The 26,591-nt window shown below is 44.6% G+C and overlaps 2 protein-coding genes across 3 annotated transcripts in view; one reads left to right on the forward strand and one right to left on the reverse strand.

Annotated features, from left to right (window-relative positions):
- Positions 1–14,680, reverse strand: part of LOC120931820 (glutamine-rich protein 1-like) — a 75,954-nt gene extending 61,274 nt beyond the window's left edge. For both annotated transcript variants that reach the window (XM_040343673.1, XM_040343672.1), the window contains exon 1: positions 14,468–14,680. The gene's annotated coding sequence lies outside the window, so the exon portion shown is untranslated. The remainder of the gene's footprint in view (positions 1–14,467) is intronic.
- Positions 14,681–20,117: 5,437 nt separating this feature from the next.
- Positions 20,118–26,591, forward strand: part of PANX2 (pannexin 2) — a 70,681-nt gene continuing 64,207 nt past the window's right edge. Inside the window, exon 1 of the mRNA XM_040343676.1 lies at positions 20,118–21,766. The gene's annotated coding sequence lies outside the window, so the exon portion shown is untranslated. The remainder of the gene's footprint in view (positions 21,767–26,591) is intronic.

The following is a 26,591-nucleotide window of genomic DNA, read 5'->3' on the forward strand; positions in this document are numbered from 1 at the left end:
ATGTTATATTTGTCTGACCTACACGTGCCTCTTTGATTTAATTGTAAGCAGGATGACTGAATGATCAAAATCAATGTCAAACTGGCCAAAACAATCAATTTCAGTGGGGGTTGAATAATTTTGAATACAACTGTATATGTGCAGGAAAGCGGTCCTTGTGGTTAAATCAGCTGACGTACTTTGTTGATTCTGATGAGAAATTTTTCAGGGTCTTCATTGCGTTAGACGTAATTAAACCTTAGCAAGCAATTCGCCAAAAATAAGATTTCTGTTGCAGAGGATGCCTAAAACCTGACTTGTACCTTATTGCAGAGTTTTTCACCCAAGCAGGAAATTACATTTCTGGGGCTGTCCTGTACACCCAACTGTGTACATAAGGCCTCATGTTGCCATATTGCATTTGATTTTTGAGAAATTGGCAGTTTTAAAAGGAAAACTAATTTTTAATAGTCAATAAAATATGGTTTGTGTAGCAATTGTATAGCCTATATTTTTTTTCCCCCCTATATATTTTCTTTTCACAAAAGTGGCGTAACCCTTCAGGAAAAATGCTAGGTCACCTGTAGTAATAAAAGGTCCTCAGGTAAAATAAACCTGGAGCGCAAATGTTGGCATGAAAACCAGTGGGCACTATGAAAAGTGTATTGCACTGTGTATCAAGTTATATCAAATGGTTTTACAGTCCAAATGTTTTTTTTCCTTAATGCATTAAGGTAAAAAGCACCCCTCTATCTTTCTTCAACCTCGTACACATAAGAATATTGGATGAGTGATGGTCTTTTTCTTTATTTTTTTGTGCTGGCTAGGTCTCGTATTGAAAACAAAATAGGTTACAAGAGTTACAAAAATTCTCATAAGACAGCAAACCGCTTCCGTGTTGTAACGATGATGTAATGTATTTTATTATTGTTTTGTTGTCTATGGAAGCATACAACCCAGCTTTCTGTGCAATTGTCGCACAGTAGTAGGCAGGTATGAGCTCTTTTCATAAAAAAAAATAGACTTTAATATTACTTTGCATGTACCATTTACAGGTTTAATTTAACATTAAGGTATTAACAGAAGAAAGTCTGTATTCCAAGACGAATCAATTCCAGAAACAAACATGGATCAGGAAAAGGTTTGATGAATCGATGACCAATAATGCGTTTGCTTTTACAGAACAGCATAACAAGCATTATACTGTGTCACACACAAGCACTCCACATAATTCCATTTATTGATTTTGTGTGTGCGCTCTCAGGATTAGCTCACCATTCTACAGTTTTAGGACTCTTGCACACAGTCCGTTCAGCATAATGCAGACTATTTCCTCCACCCAGGCAGCCCAGGTACAGCTTGCAAAAAAATAGAACATTTTCTACTGTACTTCAGTTCAAATCATGTCAATGACTGGCGTTGCATCTGGGCTGCCTTGAAGGAATGCATTGGCAATTATGCAGAGTGGGCTCAGAGTTGTAATAGCAATACAAACAATTTACTTTTCACTATCAGATACGCTTACATGAAAAAACTCCTTTCATGTAGTGATTTGATACCTCTTTGACGGCCATCTCTTTCCTCAACTTACTGGGTTATATCCATGCTTTACAGATTCTCCTTTGCTGTTTACTTTTAATTTCTAAGGACTATATATCCCATGGTACCTGGCTGCCTGTAAGCAGTAAATTCCTGTACCGACTGCCTCCTCAAACTGCTCCTCTCAGTTCTCAATTCTGTAATTCAGAAATCAGGCACAGCCCTGCCTACTCCACGGAGCATAGTGAATACGTGTCACAGAATTCCAGGAAGTTATTGTGCGCGGATCTTCACAACGTTTACCAACTTCAAGATCGTTCAGATTAATAGGAGTAGGCCAACAATAATCAAAATACTAACTGAATATATTAATTTTACATTTTGCAGAAATACGCTTTAATTAACCGAATGCTGACCGTATAACTTAAATACAGCTCTCCTAGTACATGATCCTGCACTTCCACGTCTGGTGGGCACGCGTGCTGGTGGCCCACTCCCGCTGTGATTATACACAGTGGGAACAGATCAGTGTCAGACAGAACAGTGACCTGCCTATTTAAACAAAGCAGATCCATGACTTCCACTAGTAAAGGCACCTCCCCGACTACACTGAAACACCAGCTAGGCACACAGTTAACCCTTTAATCGCTCATTAACCCTTCCCAGCCAATGTCATTAGTACAGTGACCGTGCATTTTTTTTTAGCACTGATCACTGTATTAGTGTCACTGGTCCCCAAAGTTTTAAAAGTGTCAGTGTCCGATTTGTCCACCGCAATATCGCAGTTCCACTGTAAGTCCCTGATCGCCGCCATTACTAACAAAAAGATTTACAACCTGACCAGTAACAGGTTTATCCGGAAAGTATTCACAGCATTTCACTTTCTCCACATGTTACAGTCTTATTCCAAAATGGATTAAAATCATTATTTTCCCTAAAAATTGTACAAACAATACCCAATAATGACTACGTGAAAAAACTGTTTGAAATCTTTGCAAATTTATTTAAAAAATATAAATAAAAAAATAAAAAAAACCTTAGGACTTACCGGTGACGGTATTTCTACGAGCCTTTCAGGGCAGCACTAGGACTGTGGAAAAAAATCGATTTGAATCTAGAATCGAGTTGAGAGGTCAAATCGATTTCAGATTTTCAGCAAATCGTTTTGATTTTTTCACCAGGACCGCCACTGACACCGCACCGGCCCTGAAGAGCTGCATGCAGGAGTTTTTAGGCGAGGGCAAGGCAACGGCATAGCCGCGGCCTCGCCTAAAAACCCCTGCCCGCAGCTCCTCAGGGCCGGCGCGGTGTCCATAAAAAAAAAAAAAAAAAAACTTGATATGAAATCTTTTTTAGAGAAAATCACCCAGCTCTAGAAAACACTGCGTGACAACCAAGGGTGGGAAGTAGGCTGCTTTCCTGAAAGGCTTGTAGAAATACCATCAGCGGTAAGTCTAACTAAGGTTTTCTCCCTTCGCCTTTCAGGACAGCACCTTGGAGAGGATAAGCGAGAAACTTCAGGGTGGGACCACTGCCTGTAAAACCTTCCTACCAAAGGACTGGTCCGAGGCTGACATTAGATCCAAGCGGAAGTGTCTTTTGAAGGTTGAGAAACTGGATCAAGTGGCTGCCTTGCAGATTTGCTCAGGAGATGCCCTGGCCTTTTCTGCCCATGATGCCGCCACTGCTCTGGTAGAATGAGGTAAAATACCCCCCGGATGTTCCAGACCTAAAGAGATGTATGCCTCTTTAATGGCTTGCTTTAATCATCTTCCCAGGGTACTCTTGGAAGCCTTACTACCTTTGTTAGTACTCTCCATCAGAATAGTGAAGACGACTTCCTGATATTCTTTGTTACTTCTATATACCTTAGAAGGCACCTCCTAACGTCCAGAGTGTGGAAGGCTTCTTCCCCTGGTCCTGAAGGTAAGGGCCAAAAAGGTAGGGAGAATGATCTCCTGTGTACAGTGAAAGGTTGATGACACCTTCGGCATAAAAAGGTTCTTTGATCGAAAGAGCTTGTAATTTATTGATTCTTTGAGCAGAAGTTACTGCTACCAGCAGGATAGTTTTGAGTGTCCAAATTTTTTAATGAAGACTCTTCTATACATTCAAACGGAGACTTCGTGAGAGCCTGAAGAACTAAAGACAAATCCCATTTGGGAAAACTAACAATAGGTCCAGGCTTTACTCTTAGTATATATAAAAAAAAAAAAAAAAAAAAAATTCTTATCAACGGTTCCCTCGACAAAAACTGATAAGGCAGCTACCTGCGTCTTGAGGGTACTTGCCTGGAGGGTATTATTTTCTACTTGCCTGGAGGGTATTAATACGTTTTTCTGATAATCCCTTCTGTCCTAAGATTTGTTCTTCATAAACCAGGCTGTTCGGTTGAGATAGCTTGGATCTGGATGGAGAATCTGACCCGAGACAACTGGTCTGCCCTGATCGGCAATCTCGATGGGGGCTTTGCTGAGAGGTTCGTCAAGGTGGCAAACCAAGGCCTCTTTGGCCAGTAGGGGGCTATCAAGATTCGCTCTGTGGATCCCATTCTGAATTTGGTACCAGTTGAAACGGGGGGGGGGGGGGAATGCGCAAGACAAAAGGGAAGTCCCACTTATGTGCCAACGCATCCATCCCGGGAGCCTGATCCTGCCTCTGTAGAGAGAAAGGCCAGCGTTTTTTGCATTCTCTTGTTTTGCAAAGAGGTCCACTTGAGGAAAATTCCACTTTTCTGTGACTTTCTCGAATACCTCCTGGTTCAGAGACCACTCTGCTCCACTCTTATTTCTTTCCTGGTGAGGAGATCTGCTAGGGTGTTTTCCATACCTTTCAGGTGGACTACGGACAGAGAGGCTAAATTGTTTTCTGCCCATCTCAGAATTTGATGAGCTAGCTCCATCAATGTCTTGTTTCTTGTACCCCCTTGTTTTGTCAAATATTACTGCCGTCATGTTGTCCGATAGTATTTGTACGCGTTGCTTCTTTAGAGCTAGTTGAAAGGAGAGAAGACTTGGCTGTATAGCCTTCAACTCCATCCAATTTGAGGATCTTCTGGCCTCTGACTGACCAGACCCCCTGGGTTGCCTGTTCTTCCAGGTGGGCTCCCCACCCCCATGCACTTGCATCCAATGTTAGTCGGCGAGTTACTGGAAAGCTCCAAAGGAGGCCCTTCGAGATGTTTCTTTGGTTTCTCCACCACCAGAGTGATCTTTTTGTATTTGATCCTATGTTGAACCTTTTTTCTAGGAGGTTCCTGATAGGACCAATTCTTCAGGATGTCTGCCTGCAGAGGACGGGCATGAAATCTGGCCCACTGTACTGAAGTAATTGCCGCTGTCAGCAGACCTAGAGCGGACATAGCTTGACTCACAGAGATCTCTGCGTCGCATTGAAGTGCTTTCAGAGCTGACTGCATTTTTTCTATCTTCTCTTGGGGAAGAAATATTCTCTATTCCACCGACTATTTCGTACCCCAAAAACCTCACCCTTTAGGATGGTAGACGATTGGATTTTTGTGACTGGGGTGCTATTGGAACATGGAGATATGCATCTCTCAGGTCGATCGATGCCATGTGACAATCTGGGGTGAGTAGATTCCTCACAGAAAAAAAAATTGTGTATTCTGAATTTTTTGTATTTTATGGACAGGTTGAGAATCTTCAAATTGAAGACCAGAAAAATGTGGGAATAAAACACTTTCCCCTCCTGATCCTTCGGTACTTGGGAAATAACTTCCTGTTGCATCAGCTCTTGCAAAAGACTTCATTGCCAGGGCTTTTTCCCGGTCCCTTGGTAGATGTGTGATGTAAAATCGATTTGGAGGCATCTGCGAGAACTCTAGTTGATACTAGAGGCAGACCGATATGGGTTTTTCTCTGGCCGATGCCGATATTTGGAAATTGGGGCGGCCGATGGCCGATATGTGTTGCCGATTTTTGCGGCCGATATTTTAGGCCGATATTTTTTTTTATTATTATTTTTTTCCCCTCATCTCCAAAAACCAAGGGTGGAGAGGAGATAATTGTTTAGGGTGGAGTGCAGCCTGTCAGTGCCACATCAGTGCAGCCCATCAGTGCCCACCAGTGCAGCCTATCAGTGTCCATCAGGGCCACCTCATTGGTGTATATCAGTGCCCACCAATGCACCAGTGCATCCCATCAGTGCCCACCAGTGCATCACCTCATCAGTGCCCACCAGTGCATCACCTCATCAGTGCCCACCAGTGCATCTCACCAGCGCATCTCACCAGCGCATCACCTCATCAGTGCCCACCAGCGCATCACCTCATCAGTGCCCACCAGCGCATCTCCTCATCAGTGCCCACCAGCGCATCTCCTCATCAGTGCCCACCAGCGCATCTCCTCATCAGTGCCCACCAGCGCATCTCCTCATCAGTGCCCACCAGCGCATCTCCTCATCAGTGCCCACCAGCGCATCTCCTCATCAGTGCCCACCAGCGCTCATCAGTGCCAATCAGTGCATTACCATGTCATCAGTGCATTACCAAGTCATCAGTGCATTACCAAGTCATCAGTGCATTACCAAGTCATCAGTGCATTACCAAGTCATCAGTGCATTACCAAGTCAGTGCCCACCAGTACAGCCCAATGTCATTCACTGCCACCAGCGGAGCGCTCCAGGCTCCGTTCCATCTCCCAGTCCCAGCACAAGAAAGTTCCAATGTCCCTGGCCCCGACGTGCTGCCCCGCCTCTGCCTACAATCCCCAGAAGGCAGAGCGGGCCTGTAACAGCCAATCGGCGGCGGCCGCTGCCGACATCCTCCACTCTGGGGAAAAAAAACGTCCCCTGACATGCTGCGCGCCCTGCCTCTGCCTACAAATCCCAGAATGCAGCGCGGGCCGGTAACTGCCGGCCCGCGCTGCATTCTGGGGTTTGTAGGCAGGGCGCGCAGCATGTCAGGGGACGTTTTTTTCCCCCAGAGTGGAGGATGTCGGCAGCGGCCGCCGCCGATTGGCTGTTACAGGCCCGCTGGTTGGCTGCCGCGCAGGGTGTACCAAGATGGCCGCGGCTCCGGAGCTAAGCCGAAGCCGTGGCCTTTCCTGATGCTGTGACCGCGGCGGCAATCCGCGGATTGCCGCCGCGGTCACAGCATCAGGAAAGGCCGCGGCCTCGGGCCTAGCTCCGGAGCCGAAAAAAAATAAAATAAATAAATCGGCCTAATTTGGAAAAAAAAAAAAATCGGCCGATGCCGATTTCTCCAAAACGGCCAAATATCGGCCGATATATCGGCCTGCCGATATATCGGTCGACCTCTAGTTGATACCCCTGTCTGATTAGGCTCAAAACGAAAGGACTATTACTGGGAGATGGTCACTGTTTTTTTAGGAGTTTGCTCAGGAGGTCTAAAGAGAACCCCTCCCCTACCTCTTCCTCTGAGTATTCCAAGACTTTTTCTGTGCTTGGTCTTTTTCCTTATTGGCTTGCTGAAAAGGATGAACATTTTTCCCTTTGCTGCACCACTTTCTTCTTCTGGGGAAAAGCTTTTTTATCTGCTGTCCTGTCAAGGACAGATTCTAGTTCTGGCCCAAACATCACATTAGGTCTCCTGAAAAAGGAATTCCGCATAATTTTAACTTTAGAGGCAGAGTCCCCTGACCATGTCTTTAGATGGCTCTTCTCGCTGAGTTAACCAGCGCTGTGGATCTGGCCGTCATCCTGATGGATTCTGCTGAAGCGTCTGCCATATATTTGACCGCTTTTAGCAAAGTGGGAAAGGACTCCAGTAGATCCTTCCTGGAAGTGCCTGCTATGACATGGTTTTTAAGTTGCTCCAACCAACACTCCATGTTCCTGGCAACAATCGTGGCAGCTATTGCGGGTTTTAGATTGGAAAGTACAGAGTCGCAAGCTTTCTTCGGTAGCCCTTTTGGCCACAGCATCCTTAAGGATGCCCATATCCTCGAAAGCTAAATCAGTCTTTCTAGATACTTGGGAGAAGGCGACATATTTTTGTTCCAAACAAACTCTTCCTTTTCCTCAAAAAGGAAAACTTATTTTGAGGACTTTGGAGAAAACTGTCCTTTTTCTGGCTCCCCCACTATTTCTTAATGGTATCTGTACGAATCTTGTGGACTGGGAACTAGACTATGTCTAACTTCCTCCAGCCCCTGATACATTTCGTCATGTATCGACAACTGGGATTTTTCCTCTTGAAATTTCCAGAGTGGTATCTATTGCTTTAAGCAATCCGTCCACCTCTTTTAGTGAAAGTATGTACCTAGAGGATCTCGCCTCTTCTTCCTCCTCATCCTCAGAATCAACAGTTGAGGGGGGGGGGGATGCTTCCCCTTTCTTCCTCAGACTCACTCTCCACTGGTATGGAAGTGGACGGAGGGAGACTGGATTGAGAACTCTGTTCCTGGCTGAAACTCTGGCCTTTTTTCTCTACCAAATAACACACTGTCCCCTAGGGTCTCTGCCAATTATTTTCTTACAGAGGATAAGAGATCTTTACACTCCTGTGTAGATTGTTCCCTCGCTAAATCCGCAATGCAGGATCTGCACAGTGGTTTTGGCCGAGGGTTTTTGAACGAGGGGCATTTTCTTCCTGTTCTCTCTGACTTAGCTGTGGCTTTCTGAAACAGTAAAAAAAAAACAGGTCCTTTTTTAAAGGAGTTGTAAAGGAATTTTTTTTTTTTTTGCTGAAATGACTGTTTACAGGGTAAAGAGACATAATAGTTAACCGATTCCTTTTAAAAATGATTAAAAATAGATAAAAAATCAATCATATAATGTACCTACAGTTTCAGGGCAGTGATGGTTTGTAAAACGAAACTGATTGGTGTTGAGGGGTTTTAGACACACAGTAATCACACCTCCTTGATTAGTGACCACAGAGAGAAAGCTCCCATGACTTTTGTCATCAGGAAACAGACAACCAGGAAGTGTTCAGAACAGAGAAGGATTACAGCAACATTAGAGCAAAAACGAACAATGAGGACATGAAACCAGGACTGCAGTAAGGTAAAAGGAAGCTATTTAGCTAAAAAAAAAAATCCTTTCGTGACCCTTTAAGGTTAAATAAAACACCTAATAAGAGAACACACAGTATCCTTAGCATACATACATCTTGTGTGTCCCAGAGTCTCACTCCTTGCTGAACTGCTATTAGAGCATTAACACTATAGCAGACAGCTGCAGGTTTTAAACTACACACAAAAGAAACACCGAGTGCAAAAAAAGGAAAGAGGCACCACTATACCTTTCCTACCTGGGCCTGGCCAGGAACCTTTGCTCAATACTTTGTTGAATCACCTTTGGCACCAATTACAGCCTCAAGTCTTTTTTAGTATGGGGATAACAGCTTGGCACACCTATTTTCGGGCAGTTTCTCCCATTCTTCTTTGCAGGTTCTCTCAAGCTCCATCAGATTGGATGAGGAGCAGTCGGTGCACTGCCATTTTAAGATCTCACCAGAGATGTTTAATCGGGTTCAAGTCTGGGCCACTCGAGGACATTCAGAGTTGTCCCGTAGCCACACCTTTGCTATCTTGGCTGTGTGCTTGGGGTTGTCGTCCTGTTGGAAGATGAACCTTCGCCCCAGTCTGAGGTCCAGAGCGCTCTGGAGCAGGTTTTCATTAAGGATGTGTCTGTACATTGTTGCATTCATCTTTCCCTCAATCCCAGTTTCTGCCGCTATAAAAACATCCCCACAGCATGATGCCGCCACCACCATGCTGCACTGTAGGGATGTATTGGTCAGGTGATGAGCCGTGCCTGATTTCCTCCAGACATAAACGTTTGCCATTCAGGCCAAAGAGTTACATTTTTGTCTCATAAGAGCCAAGAATTTTGTTTCTCATGGTCTGAGAGTCCTTCAGGTGCCTTTTGGCAAACTCCAGGTGTACAGTCATGTGCCTTTTACTAAGGATTGGCTTCCATCTGGCCACTCTACCATACAGGCCTTATTGGTGGAGTGCTGCAGAGATGGTTGTTCTTCTGAAGGTTCTCCTCTCTCGACAAAGTGGATCGGGTTCTTGGTCACCTTCCTAAGGCCTTTCCCCCCGATCGCTCAGTTTGGCCGGGCGGCCTGCTTTAGAAACGGTGCTGGTGGTTCCAAAATTCTCCATTTAGGTATGAGATGGAGGCCACTGTACTCATTGGGACTTTCAATGCTGCAGACAATTTTCTGTAACCTTCCCTAGATCTGTGCCTCGATATAATCCTGTCTCGGAGGTCTACAGACAATTCCTTTGACTTCATGGCTTGGTTTGTGCTCTGACATGCACTGTTAAATTTGGGACTGTATATAGACAATTATATAGACGCAATTGTCAGTTAAAGCTACGGAGTGCCGAATCGCAAAAAGTGGCCTGGTCTTTGGCCAGCTAAATGGTTCGGGGCTTAAGTGGTTAAACGGTAAGAAATTTCACAAATTTAATAACTTTAGTGTTTCGTGTGGCGGGGTGTACTAATGGGGGATTTTTACAAAATCCCGGAGTTCTGCTTTGAAGTGGTTCTAAAGGCAGGTTTGTTATCTTCATGCATCCTATGCATCAAGATAAAAAAAATAAAAAAAAACTTCTGTATGTAGCAGCCCCCCTAATACTTACCCGAGCCCCATCTAGATCCAGCAATGTTACACAAGAGCATCGGCTGTTCAGGACTCTTCCTCCATTGGCTCACGCTGCTGTCAATCAAGGTCAGTGAGCCAATGAGAAGAGAGGAGGGTGGAGAGGCTGAGCCACTGCTTTGTCTCTGAATGGACACTCACAGCAGCAGCTCGAGTGCCCCCATAGCAAGACGTTTGTTGTGGGGCACTCAGCAGTAGGGAGGGGCCAGGAGTGCCAGCGAGGGACCCAAGAAGAGGAGGATCAAGGCTGTTGTATACAAAACCACTGCACAGAGCAGGTAAGTTAATAACATGGTATTTAAAAAAAAAATATTTTAATTTTCTAGCAAATAAACTAAATAAATTAACAGGTAGCCGTTCCCACTTCTGGTCAGAAAGCCACGGCAACGTTCATGCCCCCCCCCCATTGCCTTCTGGGACACATCACAGAAGACTGTGAAACCATCCACAAAGCACAGTGCAACTCGCACATGCACAGTAAGAAATAGGCTGTAAAGCTGGAAGGCTTCACTGGCAGTTTATCTTACCTAAAATGCCAGAGCCTGCACCCGGAGCATGGATCCCTGTAAGTGCCCTTATATTAAAAGTCTGCAGCTACAGTATTTGTAGCTGCTGGCTTATATTTTTGAGGGAGACTGGAGCTCCTCTTTAACTGCTTCAATACTGGGCACTTTTACTTCCTTCCTGTTCAGGCCAATTGTCAGCGCCATCACACTTTGAATGAAAATTGCACTGAACCCAAAATACATTTTTATCATTTTTTTGTGGTATGTAATCAGTTTTTTTTTTGCCAAAAATAAGAGCCGGTTCACACTGGGGCGGCACGACTTCGGGGACGACTCGGAAAGGCGTCCTGAAGACGACTTCAGAGGGACTTGCAAAATGACTTCAGTATAGAAGTCAATGCAAGTCGCCCCCAAAGTCGTACAAGAACTTTTCTAAGTCGGAGTGACTTGGGTCGCTCCTATTAGAACGGTTCTATTAAATAGAATGGGACGTGACTTGTCAGGCGGCTGACGAGTCGCCCCAGTGTGAACCGGCTCTAAAAAAGTACAATTGTCAGTACAATTTACAAAATATATCCAAGTATTTAGGATATTCAGCTCCCAGATTTAGCAATAAATGATATTGCTACTCAAAAAATACAACGCATTTTCACATTCCCAGTAAAACTCGACAGTATAGGCAAGAATTTTCTAAGGCAATCATACATTCACGCCTTAAAACGGGCTTCATAACACACTAAAAATATATTAAAGGGAACATTGAGCCTATTCATACTTGTGCACTGCAGCTTATTTTTGAAAATAGCTCAGGTAAATTTTTTTGTCCACTTTTATGCATTTTGAGGACCATCGAAGTCAAAAGTAAAAATATATGCATGATGCATTTACAAGCAATTTTTAGCCCCTAGTAACAAGCCTAAATAGTCTTTATTTTTTTTACCAAAATGAAAAAAACATGCAGGAAAATGCATTAAAAAAAAAAAAAAACAGGAGGAGCAAAAATGTGTAAAACAATTAGATATGCTTCCATAAAAAATAGATATCATGCACAAACATACAGTGTATCTTTCAGGTTTCCTGAGCAGATGCTGCCACATTCCCTAATCAAGATGCGCAGAGATGCTCCCAATACTAAAGATAAAATACCAATCTTATCATCATGCAAAGAGTAAAAATACAGCACCCCCTTCACCACAAGCCATCATAATTACTATACCCCTTATGAGCAGCTCTAGAATAATCACAGCACTCCTCATGTCGTCTGTCACAGACTTGGGACTGAAAGAGAACCACTGTCGGGAGAACTCTGTTTTAGGCCAGCCATACACAGTCTGAATTGATTAAAGCCGTTAATGGGCAAGCTGAATGTACCAACTTGATCTACCAATCAACTTGGGTACAACCAGCCTGCCGGATTCTCTTGCAATTATTGGAAGTGGCTGCTATAGCCGCTAGTGACAATGGCTCAGGCAGGAGGGATTTCCCCAGTCAAATTTCTTTCCTGCAACCATTTGCTCCGTGTATGGCCAGCCTTATATAAATTCAGTGTCTATGTCTAAAAAGCAGTTCTTATTCATTTAAAAAAAAAAAAAAAAAAAAATGGTATTATCTAGTTCAGGGTTTCTCAACCTTTTTTCAGTCAAGGCATCCTTAAAAAAATTTGGACCGTCTCAAGGCACCCCATTCTTAACCGTAAAAATTCTAACAGTTTTACATAATGCAGCAACATCCACAAGTCCAAGCAGGCCACCCAATGTTAGAAGTGATTTATTCTTCCAAAGCAAAAACACTTTAGCAAACTGGTACTGACTAGTGCACAAATGTTTCTCTTCTTCCTCAGTTTTTCTCCATCACTCAGCTAATGTGACCCCACTGCTGATGGAGAGGGGCAGGAGCCGGTCAAACAAGGATTCTATGCAGGCGACTGACATCCTCCTTATCAACCGATTAAAGGGGTTGTAAAGGTTTGTTTTTTATTTTCTAAATAGGTTCCTTTAAACTAGTGCATTGTTGGTTCACTTACCTTTTCCTTAGATTTCCCTTCTAAATGTTTTTTTTTCTTTGTCTGAATTTCTCACTTGCTGTTCCTCCTCAGTAAGGTGTTCAGTAAACTGTTCTAAATGACTGGATTGCTAAATCCAAGAATCAGAATGGGGGACGCACTCGCTGCGCATCGACGCCACGCCCCTCACGCACACACACGTGGCGTCGTCAATTGCCGACGCCACGTGATGATGCCTTGATTTTCCACCCACTCGGATGATGGTGGAAAGCTTACTGAGGAGAAACAGGAAGTGAGAAATTCAAACAAAGAAAAAAAACATTTAGAAGGGAAATGGAAGGAAAATGTAAGTGAATCAACAATGCACTAGCTTAAAGGAACCAATTTAGAAAATAAAAAAGACGAACCTTTACAACCCCTTTAAGCCATTGGTTAGAAGGATGCCGGCAGCTAAAAGGTTGTAATGGTTGACAATGAAAACCTGTGGCTTTGGGTAACTAAAAGGCAGGCTTTATCCACACGCCGGCTTGTTTACAATTATTGGGCAATTTTTTGTTTTTTTTCCAAGGCACCTCTGAAGAAACCCTGGCTGAAAAAGGCTGGTCTAGTTCTTTATGGTATCTACAGCTATAGTCACTTGCCTCATGTTCCAGAGCTTGAGGAGCAGCTTCCTGGCAGAGATACCTCAGTCGGGGTGTCCGGAGTCCATCACAATGTCTTCTATAATTACAGCACTTCTTTATGATGGTCTCTATTAAAACTACAGCACCCCTCATGATGTTCTCTATTAGAATTACTGAACCCTTCATGATGGTGTTGATTAGAATTACTGAACCCTTCAGGATGGAGTCGATTAGAACTACAGCTCCCTTCAGGATGGAGTCGATTAGAACTACAGAACCCTTCAGGATGGTGTCGATTAGAACTACAGCACCCTTCAGGATGGTGTCGATTAGAACTACAGCACCCTTCAGGATGGTGTCGATTAGAACTACAGCACCCTTCAGGATGGAGTCGATTAGAACTACAGAACCCTTCAGGATGGTGTCGATTAGAACTACAGAACCCTTCAGGATGGTGTCGATTAGAACTACAGCACCCCTCATGATGGTGTCTATTAGAATTCTAGCTCCCCTCATGATAATCTCTATTAGAATTACCGTACCCCTCATGATGGTCTCTATGAGATTTCTAGCTCCCTTCATGATGGTCTCTATTAGAATTACTGTACCCCTCATGATGGTGTCTATTAGAATTACCACACCCCTCATGATAATCTCTATTAGAACTACAGCACCCTTCATAATGTTCTCGATTAGAGGTACCGCTCCCCTCGTAATGGTGTCTATTAGAATTCTAGCTCCCCTCAGGATTTTCTCTATTAGAGGTACAGCACCCTCGATGATGGTGTCTATTAGAATTACTGCACCCCTCATGATGGTCCCTATAATAATTCTAGCACCCCTCATGATAGTCTCTATTAGAAAAACAGCCCCCCATATGATGGTCTCCATGATGCTGCCAGCAGTGACTTGCTGTATGGTGAGGTGGCGATCCCTCCATGCAGTGGTGCCTGTCGTCCTGGTGTCACTAGGGATGAGTGGCGTGGCCCCGGAGCAGAAAGTTGTGTGGGATGAGGAGAGAAGAGGAGATAAGAGAAGTGATGATGTCCTCTGATGAAGCCAGCCGGCCCTCCCTCCCCCTCCCCTCACACCCCCGTGCTCCAGGCTGCCTGTGGGTGTCAGTATGGCACGGCCCGGCAGAGGGATGCTCCGGGCCAGACTGGAAGGCGCTGAATCACTGCCGCCTGTGGCGGAGGTGGCCTCGGCTCGGATGCTCATTTACCTCTTTGTTGTTTCCGGCCTTATTCACAGAGCGGGGAGGCCTCCGTGCCAGGGACTCAACCCTCGCTAGGAGCAGCAGTGGCCGTGGTCCGCCTCTTTCCTGCGCTCTCTCTCTGTTTAGTCACCCCTGTCACAGACGGCAGGGGGTCCGGGGCGCGCCGGCTGCCATCTTGTTTTTACTCACGAACTCCGACCCCGAACACACGGCAGCGGGAGCGCGCATCGCAACGTCACGCGACAACACAACGGTGCGGTGCGCGCGGCTCCGCTGGTATCGATGTGTGAGGTGTGCGGATTGAGAGGCGGTTGGTTGTAATTGGAGAGGCGGCAGTATGAGGATGGGGACTGGGCTGAATACTGACAAATATACAGCTCGGCACGTTTCCGTTATGTGTATAAGGAAAGCTGGAGCACACAGTCTATAATGTGTGACTGGCTGCTGGACATTAAAAAGAGGTTGTAAACCTCTGGGGGAAAAAACGCTCTAAGACAAAGGCATATAGATGGATTCAGGTACATTGCCGCATCTTTGTGGCGGCGTATCGTATTTACACTACGCCACCGTAAATTAGCTAGGCAAGTACTTTGTGAATACAAGTACTAAGTTACGGCAGCGTAGCTTAAATGCGTCCGTCGTAAGCCCGCCTAATTCAAATTAGGCTGAGGGGGCGTGTTTTATGGTAATGGGGGGTGACCTGACGTGATTGACGTTTTTTACGAACGGCGCATGCGCCGTACGTGTACATATCCCAGTGTGCATTGTGGCAAAGTACGCCGCAAGGACGTATTGGTTTCGACGTGGACGTAAATTGCGTCCAGCCCTATTCACGGACGACTTACGCAAACAACGTAAAATTTTCAAATTTCGACGCGGGAACAACGGCCATACTTCACATTACTAGTCCAGCTATTTGATGGAATAACTTTACGCCTGAAAATGCCTTACGTAAACGGTGTATCTATACTGCAACGGGCGCGCGTACGTTTCGTGAATAGGCGTATCTAGTGATTTACATATTCTACGCCGAGCGCAATGGAAGCGCCACCTAGCGGCCAGCCTAAATATTGCACCCTAAGATACGACGGCGCAAGCCGTCGTATCTTAGATAGGTTTAAGTGTATCTCTGTTTGAGAATACACTTAAACTTAGGACGGCGCAGATTGCGAGTTAGGTCGCCGTATCTACTGATACGCCGACCTAACTCTATGTGAATCTAGCTAATAATGAGCTAGTATGCACTGCTTAATAGCTCATTAAGGAATATTTACCTCAGAACAAAGCCCTGAATCGGTATCGGCACTCTAAGTACGCGGTAGACATCTTCCACTGGAGTTACATTGCTGTGATTGGCTGGAGCAGTGGTGATGTTACTCCCACGCATGCGCACTTGAGGCCCTGGTCACCGCACAAGTTCTGAAGAAACGGCACCAGCGGCCCACTTCTTCGGTGCATATGCGCCAATGACGTCTACAGCAGGGCATATACTGAATATTTCGTAAACTGTCCAAGTTTACGAGATATTCACAGTACCTACCTGAAAGCCTTGTTATAGGCTTACCGGTAGGTAAAAGTGGCGTAACAGGGTTTGCAACCACTTTAATATTCCGACCAGACCTTAGTGGTCACCTGGAACCAGTGCCGGGACAAGGTCATTCAGTTGCCAGGGTGAAGCCCCCTCAACTCAATTTAAGGGTCCATTCACACCACAAACTGCATGTTTTCTCTTTCGTTCATGGACGGACACAGCAGCATCTTGACATATGGGTATTATCCTCCTGTTAGGAGACTGACTAGGCAGAAAAACAGCATGTTAAGTGTTGAAACACATCACACAGTACAGTACCGCCCAGGAGGTAGTCCCCCTGGGTACATCCCCTCTCCCTGCATCTTGCAGCTCAGTTTTTTCTGCCTAGCATAGGAGAATGACATGGCTTCCTGCAGGCCCATAGGTCCTGGTTTTTTTCTAACCTTTTTGATCCTGAGATCTTCTATCAACTGCCGACTGAGTGACAGGCTGGATCCCTGATCCTTGTAGTACCCCCAGTTCGGCCATCGAGCATGTGCCAACCTTTTTAGCTACGCACTGGGTCTTCCACGACATGCCCCATTGCTCCAGGTATGGCCTGTGAGCTGTATGCTGGGCATTCCCGGGGAGGTCGATAGAGGGTCCCACCCTTCCCTTCCTCTCTCCCTTCCTCCCCTCCTCCCTGCATTCTGTGATGGCTGCGATTCGGGGGTCCACCTGGGGGGCTCCATCCGATGGCTGGGGGCTGCGCGGCGGGTCTGCTCTGCTCTGCCTGGAATTCTGCCTTAAACCCCGCTCACACTTGGCGGTTTTGATTGGCCATCAGAAGTGCTGTGATTCAGAACTGTGATTCCAAATCATGAGAAAACGTGCCATAAGTAAGAATTTGGATTGCATTATTCTTAATAACACCCCAAACATGGCAAGATCTTGTCACGATTGTCACATGACAGAATCGCATGGCAGAAGGGAGCTGCGGTGGCTCAACGCGATTGGCACTGCGCTGACAAGCCATTCACCTCTGCAGCTAGGGGTTCGGATCACGGTCTCGGCTACATGTGAGTTGAGTTTGGTGGTCTCAGCCCGGCTCCCGGTGGGTGTGCTATGCGAGGTAAGCCTGCGCTTAGTACGCCCACCCCCCTCCCACAAAAAAACACCACTTACACGCACTCGAAATTGGGTTAACATGCATGCACTTTGACCACGCGGTCTCTAAAAAGAGAGGTGAAGGACTAACGGGGCTGGTTGAGCGGGCTAGATCCTCTCACTTCCCTATAGGGAGTCCCTCTGCCCCGTTGGGCTTCAAAGCGGAGCAGGTAGGACGGGCTATGTGGGAGGACCCCCTCACACACCCGCCATTGCCACCCGGGGCATGGAGAAAGGTGGCAGATTGCCTCTGGGGGAGGCCTGCCTACTCCCAACTCCTGCAGTCCGGCTCCTCTCTCGAGTACACGCACAAAATACACTTTAAAAAAAGAATCGCATGGCATTTGAGCCAAAATATGCAGGGGGCTATTTCTTCACTTTGCAGCGGAGTAATTTGCAATGCAGCGGTTCCCGGGCCTGTATCAATCCACTGCAACAATTCAGGGGGTTACAATAAAAGGGGCTGGGTGTTTAATAATAAAAACAGAAGCACTGCAGATTACTCCACCACACCCAAAAGTGAACAATAAGTCCCCTTTCAGAAATTTTATATGACGGTCAACATTAGTCATCCCTGTGTCCCTGTAATGTCGGGTTTATTTATTGTCCCTGGCACTGTAATTTTGAACTTTTCTCTCTATAATTTGATGTTGTATAAAAAATATGAAATATAGGTGAAGGTGCTAAATCTGATTCTTCTTTTTTATTGCAGATGTATGGAGTATTTACTGCAGACACAGCTCACAAGGCAGGTCTGCCCCAGTGAGCGAAACAGAATGTGAAAGCTACATTGAGACTCCACCAGCATGTGACATTTATGTGGAGACTCTACCAGCATGTGACATTCACACAGAGACTCCACCAGCATGTGACATTCTCACAGAGACTCCACCAGCATGTGACATTCGGACCGAGACTCCACCAGCATGTAACATTCACACCGAGACTCCACCAGCATGTGACATTCACACTGGGACTCCACCAGCATGTGACATTCAAACTGAGACTCCACCAGCATGTGTCATTCACACAAGACTCCACCAGCATGAACATTCACACAGCTCACAAGGCAGGTCTGCCCCAGTGAGCGAGACAGAATGTGAAAGCTACATTGAGACTCCACCAGCATGTGACATTTACATGGAGACTCTACCAGCATGTGACATTCACACTGAGACTTCACCAGCATGTGACATTCACACGGAGAATCCACAAAAATGCCAGGGGGAACGTCTCCAGTGAAGATGGAGGCAAGGTTACAAGAAAGGATAGGCAGATCCTAGTGATAGGGGATTCAGTTATTGGAAGGATACAGAGGGCAATCTGTCACAAAGACCTTATCGCCGAACAGTATGTTTTTTACCTGGTGCTCAGGTTTGGAACATTGCAAATTGCATGGACAGATTGTTGGATGGGGCTGGAGTGGACCCATCTGTCATGGTATATATCGGTACCAATGACAAAGTTTGAGAAAGATGGGGCACCCTACAAAATGATTTTAGGGGCTATATAAAAGAGAAGGTCCTACCTATACCTTGAGCCACACCAGAGAGGTAGCAGAAGCGTATGGTACTTAACAAATGGCTGAGGGACTGTTGCAGGGAGGAGGGGTTTGGGTTCATGAAGAACTGGACTGACATTTTTAAGTCAATTACCGTCTCTATAGCAGGGACTGACTGCACCTTAATGGGCAGGGTGCTGCTCTATTGGGAGAGAGGATGACCAAAAAGCTGGAAAAAATTCAGGTTGACGCTCCACCAGAATGTGACTCTCACGCTAAGACTCACCCAGAATGTGACATTCACGTCAAGACTACACCAGAAAGTGACGTTCACATTATTACTCCACCTGATTGTGGCATTCACATTGTGACCCCACCAAAATGTCAGAGGAACCTTTGAAACATCTCCTCCAGTGAAAATAGGGGCAAGGTTACAGCAAAAAATAGGAAATCTGTCACAAAGACTGTGATTACCAACCAGTATGTTGTTTACCGGGTTCTCTTGTTTGGGACATTGCACATCAGATGGACAGATTGTTGGATGGGGCTGGGGAGAACCCAGCTGTCATGATACATATTGGTACTAACGACAAAGTTAGAGGAAGATGGGGCATCCTAAAAAACGATTTCAGGGACTTAGGGGCTATATTTTTTGAAATACTGCCTGTACCTTGAGCTACACCAGGAGCTTAGGGAGCTTAACAAGTGGCTGAGAAACTGGTGCAGGGAGGAGGGGTTTGTATTCATAGTGAACTGGGCTGACTTTTTAGTCAGTTACCATTAGTGTTGAGCAGAATACGCCATATTCGATTTCGCGATATATCACGAATATATAGCCGAATATTCGAGAAATATTCGCTAAATTCGAATATTCGTGATATTTTATCGAAATGAAATGTTTGCGAAATTTCGCTATTGCGAATGCGAAAATAATTGCGAAATTTCGACAACTGCGGTAGGAGCACTCTGGCTCAGAATATTCGTGATATTTTATCGAAATTTCGCAAAATGCGAATGCGATATTTATTGCGGAATTTCGACAACTGCGGTAGGAGCCCTCTGATTGGCTCAGAATATTCGTGATATTTTATCGAAATTTCGCAAAATGCGAATGCGATATTTATTGCGGAATTTCGACAACTGCGGTAGGAGCACTCTGATTGGCTCAGAATATTCGTGATATTTTATCGAAATTTCGCAAAATGCGAATGCGATATTTATTGCGGAATTTCGACAACTGCGGTAGGAGCCCTCTGATTGGCTCAGAATATTTGTGATATTTTATCGAAATTTCGCAAAATGCGAATGCGATATTTATTGCGGAATTTCGACAACTGTGGTAGGAGAACTCTGATTGGCTCTGATGCAAAAGAAGGGCGGAGAAAATAATCGCGCAATATTCCTATTGCCGAATATTCGCATTGCGAATATTCGGCAATATAAAATGATCGCTTCAGCTACTCGGCCCAAGGTCTCTAATCATACCAGCAATGCTTTTAGATGTCGATGGAGATCACTAGGATGTGATCTGTTCTAAAAATGAAATTGAAAAAATCAGAATATTCTGAATAGCGAATATTGACCGCGAAATTCGAGATATTCGCGAATACTCGAATATGCCATATTCGAGCCGAATATTCGCAATACGAATATTCGTGAGCAACACTAGTTACCATCTTTATAGCAGTGACGTATTGCACTTAAATGGGAGAGGTGCAGCTTTTTTTGGGAGTGAAGATGGCCAAAACAGTGTAAGAAATTTTAAACTAGGAGATGAGAAGGAGGGATCAGAGCATGATTTGCTAGTGAACATGACGGAGAGATCTTCAAGTCAAGCCATCATCACTGGAGTCCACTATGTCATCACTCTCTTGAAATATTCTCAGAATCTATCTTCAAGAGAGCAATACCACCATCTTTCTTCACCAATAGGAGTGCCACAGTATCTTTTCTGCATAGTCCAAGTTTTGTGTGTGGGGATAAAGTGTTATAAGACTCAGTGGAAAGCCTGAGGAACCTTCCCAGGGACCAGGTATGGCTGTACCAACACAGGTCTCTACACTGGTGGCGGTTGCCACTCCAGTAACCGTAGGGTCTTCCCATCAGCCCTCTATTTCCCTTTCTGCAGCTTCTGAATCGCCATCAATGTAGTTGGACAAACAAGACAATTGTTTTTTCCTAGAAGAAGACTCAACAAAAAGTCTGAGAAGCCCTGCCAGGGACCAAGTACAGCTGTACCAACACAGGTTCTTACACTGGTGGCGGCTGCCACTCCAGTAACCGGAGGGTTTTCCTATCAGCCTTCTATTTTCTTTTTTTGGAGCTTCTGGATCACCAACTGCAAATGTATCTGGGCAAACAACACTATTGGCTGTTCATAGAAGAAGACTCAACAGAAAGCCTAAAGTGGTTCCAAGGAACCAGGTACGGATATACCAATACAGATCCCCACATTGGTGACAGATTCAACTCCAAAAATAGGAGGTCATCCCTCCCAGGAACAAGGTACATCTGTACTGACAGAGGTCCCAACACTGGTGGCAGCAGTCCTCCCAGGGGCCCGATATGGCTGTAACAACACAGGTTGCTACACTGGTGGCGGCTTCCACTCCAGCAACTGAAGGGTTTTTACGTCATCCCTCCCAGGAACCTGGTACATCTGTACCCACACAGGTCCTACACTGGGGGCGGTGGCCACTGCAGTAACTGGAGAGTCTTCTAAGCAGTCCCCTTAGGGGCCCGATATGACTATTACAACATAGGTTCCTACACTGGTGTTGGCTGCCACTGCAGTAACTGGAGGGTCTTCTAATCAGTCCTACCAGAGGCCAGATATGGATGAAACAATGCAGGTTGCTACACTGGTGGCAGCTGCCACTCCAGCAACCAAACGGTCTTCCCATCAGCCCTCCCAGGAACCCGGTACCTCTGTACCAACACAGGTCCCCACACTGGTGGCGGTTGCATATCCAGGAAACAGATGGTCTTCCCACTTCAGTAAACAGCGGATCTTCCCATCAGCCCTCCCAGGGACCAGGTGAGGCTCGAAGAAACATCCATGACCTATTGGCATCTACCATTTCCTCAAGAGCTGAGATGCCAATCATCTACTGAGCTCACCTAAAAGGTATTTCCAATTTTTAAGACAAATTTTTTACACCTACTTTATATTTGTTACGAGTTCCCAATCGCATAGCTTTTTTTTAAATTGCTGCTCACCATTAAATGCGGAACCCCTGGCAGGCCAGGAAATGGGGGGAGGGGGGTGAGCATGCACTGCCCTCCTTTCCTTACCCATACTAGGCCACATGCCCTCGACATGGGGAGGTGCTTTGTTCCCCTTTGCAAGGTCCACTCCCCATGTCGAGGGCATGTGGCCTGGTCACCATTTAGACACCTATAAAAAGAGCAGAGGCCCAGCCAGCACACCTTGGCACGGTAGGTGGAGCTGGTAGCAGATCCACATACAATCATACAATGATGATGGACTATCAGGGCATCCTTGTTGCCCAATCCACCATACTGGGAATGGACTCTACCATCTATGAAGAGCCAAGCTTCCACATTCAAGTCAGTTGCCCTGTCCCTGCCTGTCTACATTTCAGGTTATACCCATTGCTAGCTCATGACCTCTTATAGAAGACAGAGCCTATGGAGTAGAGACACTATATAGACCCATCACCAATGTTGGCGAAGTGAGCACTTAGGCCTAAAACAGCTGAAGGACTCTGTAGCTCCAGGTCACTCTACAAAATGGATCTGCATCCCTAGGTCACTTAAGAATATTGTGATTGTATTTTTTTACCTCTATCAAACTCAATAGTGAAAAAATAAGTGGCACTAAATTACGCTTATGTGTATGGAACTCCAATAAAGTGCAAAGAGAAACCTAAAAATAAAATAAAGACAACTTCATACGCGGTACAATTTAAATTATCGCTATAAAGATGATAATGTGATAGTTCAAATTATCAGTGTAACAATATCACCCTGGGACAAGTGAAATAATACTACATTCAATAAAAAGTTCATAAGCATAATGAAGAAGAGTTGATCCAGTGTGAACTTTTCTGATCTTTCACCACACCACTAAGTGCCAGTGATTCTGCTCCCTTTGGATAACACACTCACCAGATATTTAAAACAGCTCTTGGAGAAAACGTCTGTAGTAGTATATAGTGTGGTCACGGCGGACCCAAGGTGTACGGCTTAGATATCACTCTCAGCCGCTCCTCTAGCTCGAATCCCATGAATAAGTCTGTATGATGAAACATGTCAGGGGCGTGGCTAAACGGCAACCATCTGTAAGCACTTCATGCTGGACACCAGATCAGAGACTAACGGTACGAGCTAGAGGAAAGGGTGAGAGTGATATCTAAGCCGTACACCTCGGGTCCGCCGTGACCACACTATATACTACTACAGAAGTTTTCTCCAAGAGCTGTTTGCTATGATTTTACTTCCTGGCTTTGAAGTGATGGGATGTGAGTATAATGGTTGAAGTTTTTCACATAGTGTTTTATTAAACTGGTTTTACAATATTACACTATTTGAAACACTTTTTATGTACATGTGTAGAGATCCTATTTGCATGTTGCGGCTGGATAACAGAGATAAGCTAACCCTGTCTGTGTGGTTTAAAGCAATTTTTACCAAGCATGAGAGTGTAATGCCGCGTACAGACGGTCGTTTTTTGTGATGAAAAAAAACGATGTTTTTGAAAACGTCATTTAAAATGACCGTGTGTGGGGAAAACTTTGTTTTATGTCTTCTGAAAAACGACAAAAAAAAAATTCGAACATGCTCGAATTTTTTGTGTCGTTTTTCAAAACGTCGTTTTTTGTGTCAATGAAAATGATAGTGTGTGGGCAAAACGACGTTTTTAAACCCGCGCATGCTCAGAAGCAAGTTATGAAGCTAGCTTCAATGGAAAAGAGTGCTGAACGTAACCGCGCTTTGCTAGAGCATTTTGAAAAAACGATGGTGTGTAGGCAACGTCGTTTTTGAAAATGAAGTTTTAAAAACGTCGTTTTATTTCATGATTCAAAACGTCGTTTTATTTCATGATTCAAAACGTCGTTTTTTTTTTCAGCACAAAAACGACCGTCTGTACGCGGCATTAGGCATAAATATCTGGTGAGTGTGTTATCCAAAGGGAGCGGAATCACTAGCACCTAGTGGTGTGGTGGAAGATCAGAAAAGTTCACACTGGATCAACACTTTTTTGGATGAATTTCATTATGCTTATGAACTTTTTATTGAATGTAGTATTATTTCACTTGTCATTCACTTGATATTGTTACACTGATAATTTGAATTATCACATTGCTATCATCTTTATAGCGATACTTTAAATTGTACTGTGTATGAAGTTGTCTTTATTTTATTTTTAGATTTATCTTTGCACTTTATTGGAGTTCCATGCACATGAGTGTAATTTAGCGGCACTTATTTTTTTTACTATTGAGTTTGGATAGAGGTAAAAAATACAATCACATTACAGCCTTAAGTCGCAGTGGTGTACCTTCAAGTGTGGGGACACCTGGTGTAAGGAGGGACTCTGCTGGGGACACCCGATGTAAGGAGGAACTCTGCTGGGGGCACCTTATGTAAGGAGGGACTCTTCTGTGAATACCTGATGTAAGGAGGGACTCTGCTGGGAATACCTGCTGTAAGGAGGAACTTTGCTGGGAATGCATGGTGTAAGGAGGGACTCTGCTGGGGACACCTGATGTAAGGAGGGACTCTGCTGGGAATGCCTGGTGTAAGGAGGGACTCTACTGGGGATACCTGATGTAAGAATGGACTCTACTGAGGACACTTGATGTAAAGAGGGACTCTGCTTGTAATGCCTAATGTAAGGAGGGACTCTGCTGGGAATGCCTCATGGCATCTGGTGGCAAGTGACAAGCTAAGGGCTCCCACTGATTCTACATTATCGTGAGTTTAACTATTTAATTTTATATTACAATGTAATAATAGAACTAATGCGCTTCAATCATCCTGACACTATAACAACCATGGTGCCGCGATGATTGATGCGCCAACACAAGGTGTTTTAAGTATATTTATCTGCTGATTGTTAAACTTTATGCCCGCCCCCTAATTATAATAGAACCCCCGTCGGCCGTCTACAGACAAAGTGTCCCTATAAATTTTTTGACAATGTTGGCAACCATGAAAAGGCAGCAGTAGTAGAGAGCGAAGTGCTGGCAGTGTGTGGTCACTGGAGTCTGGACTGGGGACAGAGATGAGGGGAAGACACATTGCTGACAGGCACTGGGGACATCTCACCTCAAAGTATGCTGTCAGAATAATGTGTCCGGTTGTCGGAAACCCAAGTACATGATGCAAAACCGGACAGGTGCCAACCCTATGTGATGTTGATATGCTTCTTATGGCATGGGCTGTTGCTTTTTCAAAAACTGGTACATGATAGTATCAGGGGCTCACTACCTAAGACATTCACTCTGATATGCCTTGCCCCCTTGTCTCCTATGGCAAGTAAAATCACAGTTTCATGTATTGGTTTTAAACATTTTAAAACATTGTTAAATAGAAAAATAAAGTCAAAACAGTGGAGTGGTACATAAAATATGTTTGGCATTCACATATATATGGCAGATATTTACAATGCATTTTTTTTTTTTTTAACCTTTATATTTTATTGTACCGTTTTATTACAGGTTTTACATTGACTATTCAATTATTTGGAATGCTTATTCTGTAACTAACAGTATGACCACTAAATTGTATATTGTGTGTAATATTTTGTATAGTTTTATAGGTGGAAAAGTATTATTATTAATGCTGTCTCACAGCTAGCTCCATTCTTTATATCTGCAACAGTTTAAAGAACTATTTGTTAAATTTTCCACTAGATGGCGACCTTTTACCAACAATTATGTTACTGATTGAAAGGTAACAGCAATAGTAAAAATAAATTGCTGTATAGTTTATAAGCTTGTAATTTTGTTAAGTTTGTACCTAGTTTCTCGAACAGCCTAATTTTCTGCAGATTTGACAGATCTGTACGGTACACAAATATTTAAAGCGGAGGTTCACCCGCACAGGACACTTTTTCCCCTTAGCTTCATGCTCGTTTTGTCTAGGGGAATCGGCTAGTTGTTTTAAAATATGATCCGTACTTACCGTTTACGAGATGCATTTTCTCCGTCGCTTCCGGGTATGGGCTGCGGGACTGGGCGTTCCTATCTTGATTGACAGTCTTCCGAGAGGCTTCCGACGGTCGCATCCATCGCGTCACGATTTTCCGAAAGAAGCCGAACGTCGGTGCGCAGGCACAGTATAGAGCCGCACCGACGTTCGGCTTCTTTCGGCTACTAGTGACGCGATGGATGCGACTGTCGGAAGCCTCTCGGAAGACTGTCAATCAAGAAGGAACGCCCGTTCCCGAAGACCCATACCCGGAAGCGACGGAGAAGATGCATCTCGAAAACGGTAAGTACGGATCATATTTTAAAACAACTAGCCGATTCCCCTAGACAAAACGAGCAGGAATCTAAGGGGAAAAGAGAAAAAAAAAATTAATTGGGTGAACTCCCGCTTTAAGAAAATCCAGAAGTGTGATTCTGTTAAAAAAAAGGGAGGAAAAAACAATAATAATATTATGTAGTCCAGAGCTGGCTATTATTACTTGCAATTCAGGAGACACTGTGCAACATCGCTACTGTGAAGCTGTTTCTTCCTAGTGTTTGGCCTGAACTCTGACCTGTCACTTTCTGAATGTAGAGTGACTGAGCTCTAAGTGCAAAGCAAAGCATCTTGGGATATGTAGTTTAGGAAGCTGAGGTTTTACTTCTAAAGTGATTGGATACCTAGAATTGGCGCCCTATAAATGAGGAATATGCAAATGAAACTGCCTCTTGAAGGTGAACAAGTCACAAAAATTTGAAAAAAATATATAAAAGGTGGCGCTAAGCATATTCAAG

Source organism: Rana temporaria, chromosome 3 (genome assembly GCF_905171775.1).
Source record: "Rana temporaria chromosome 3, aRanTem1.1, whole genome shotgun sequence".
NCBI classification, from domain to species: Eukaryota; Metazoa; Chordata; class Amphibia; order Anura; family Ranidae; genus Rana; species Rana temporaria.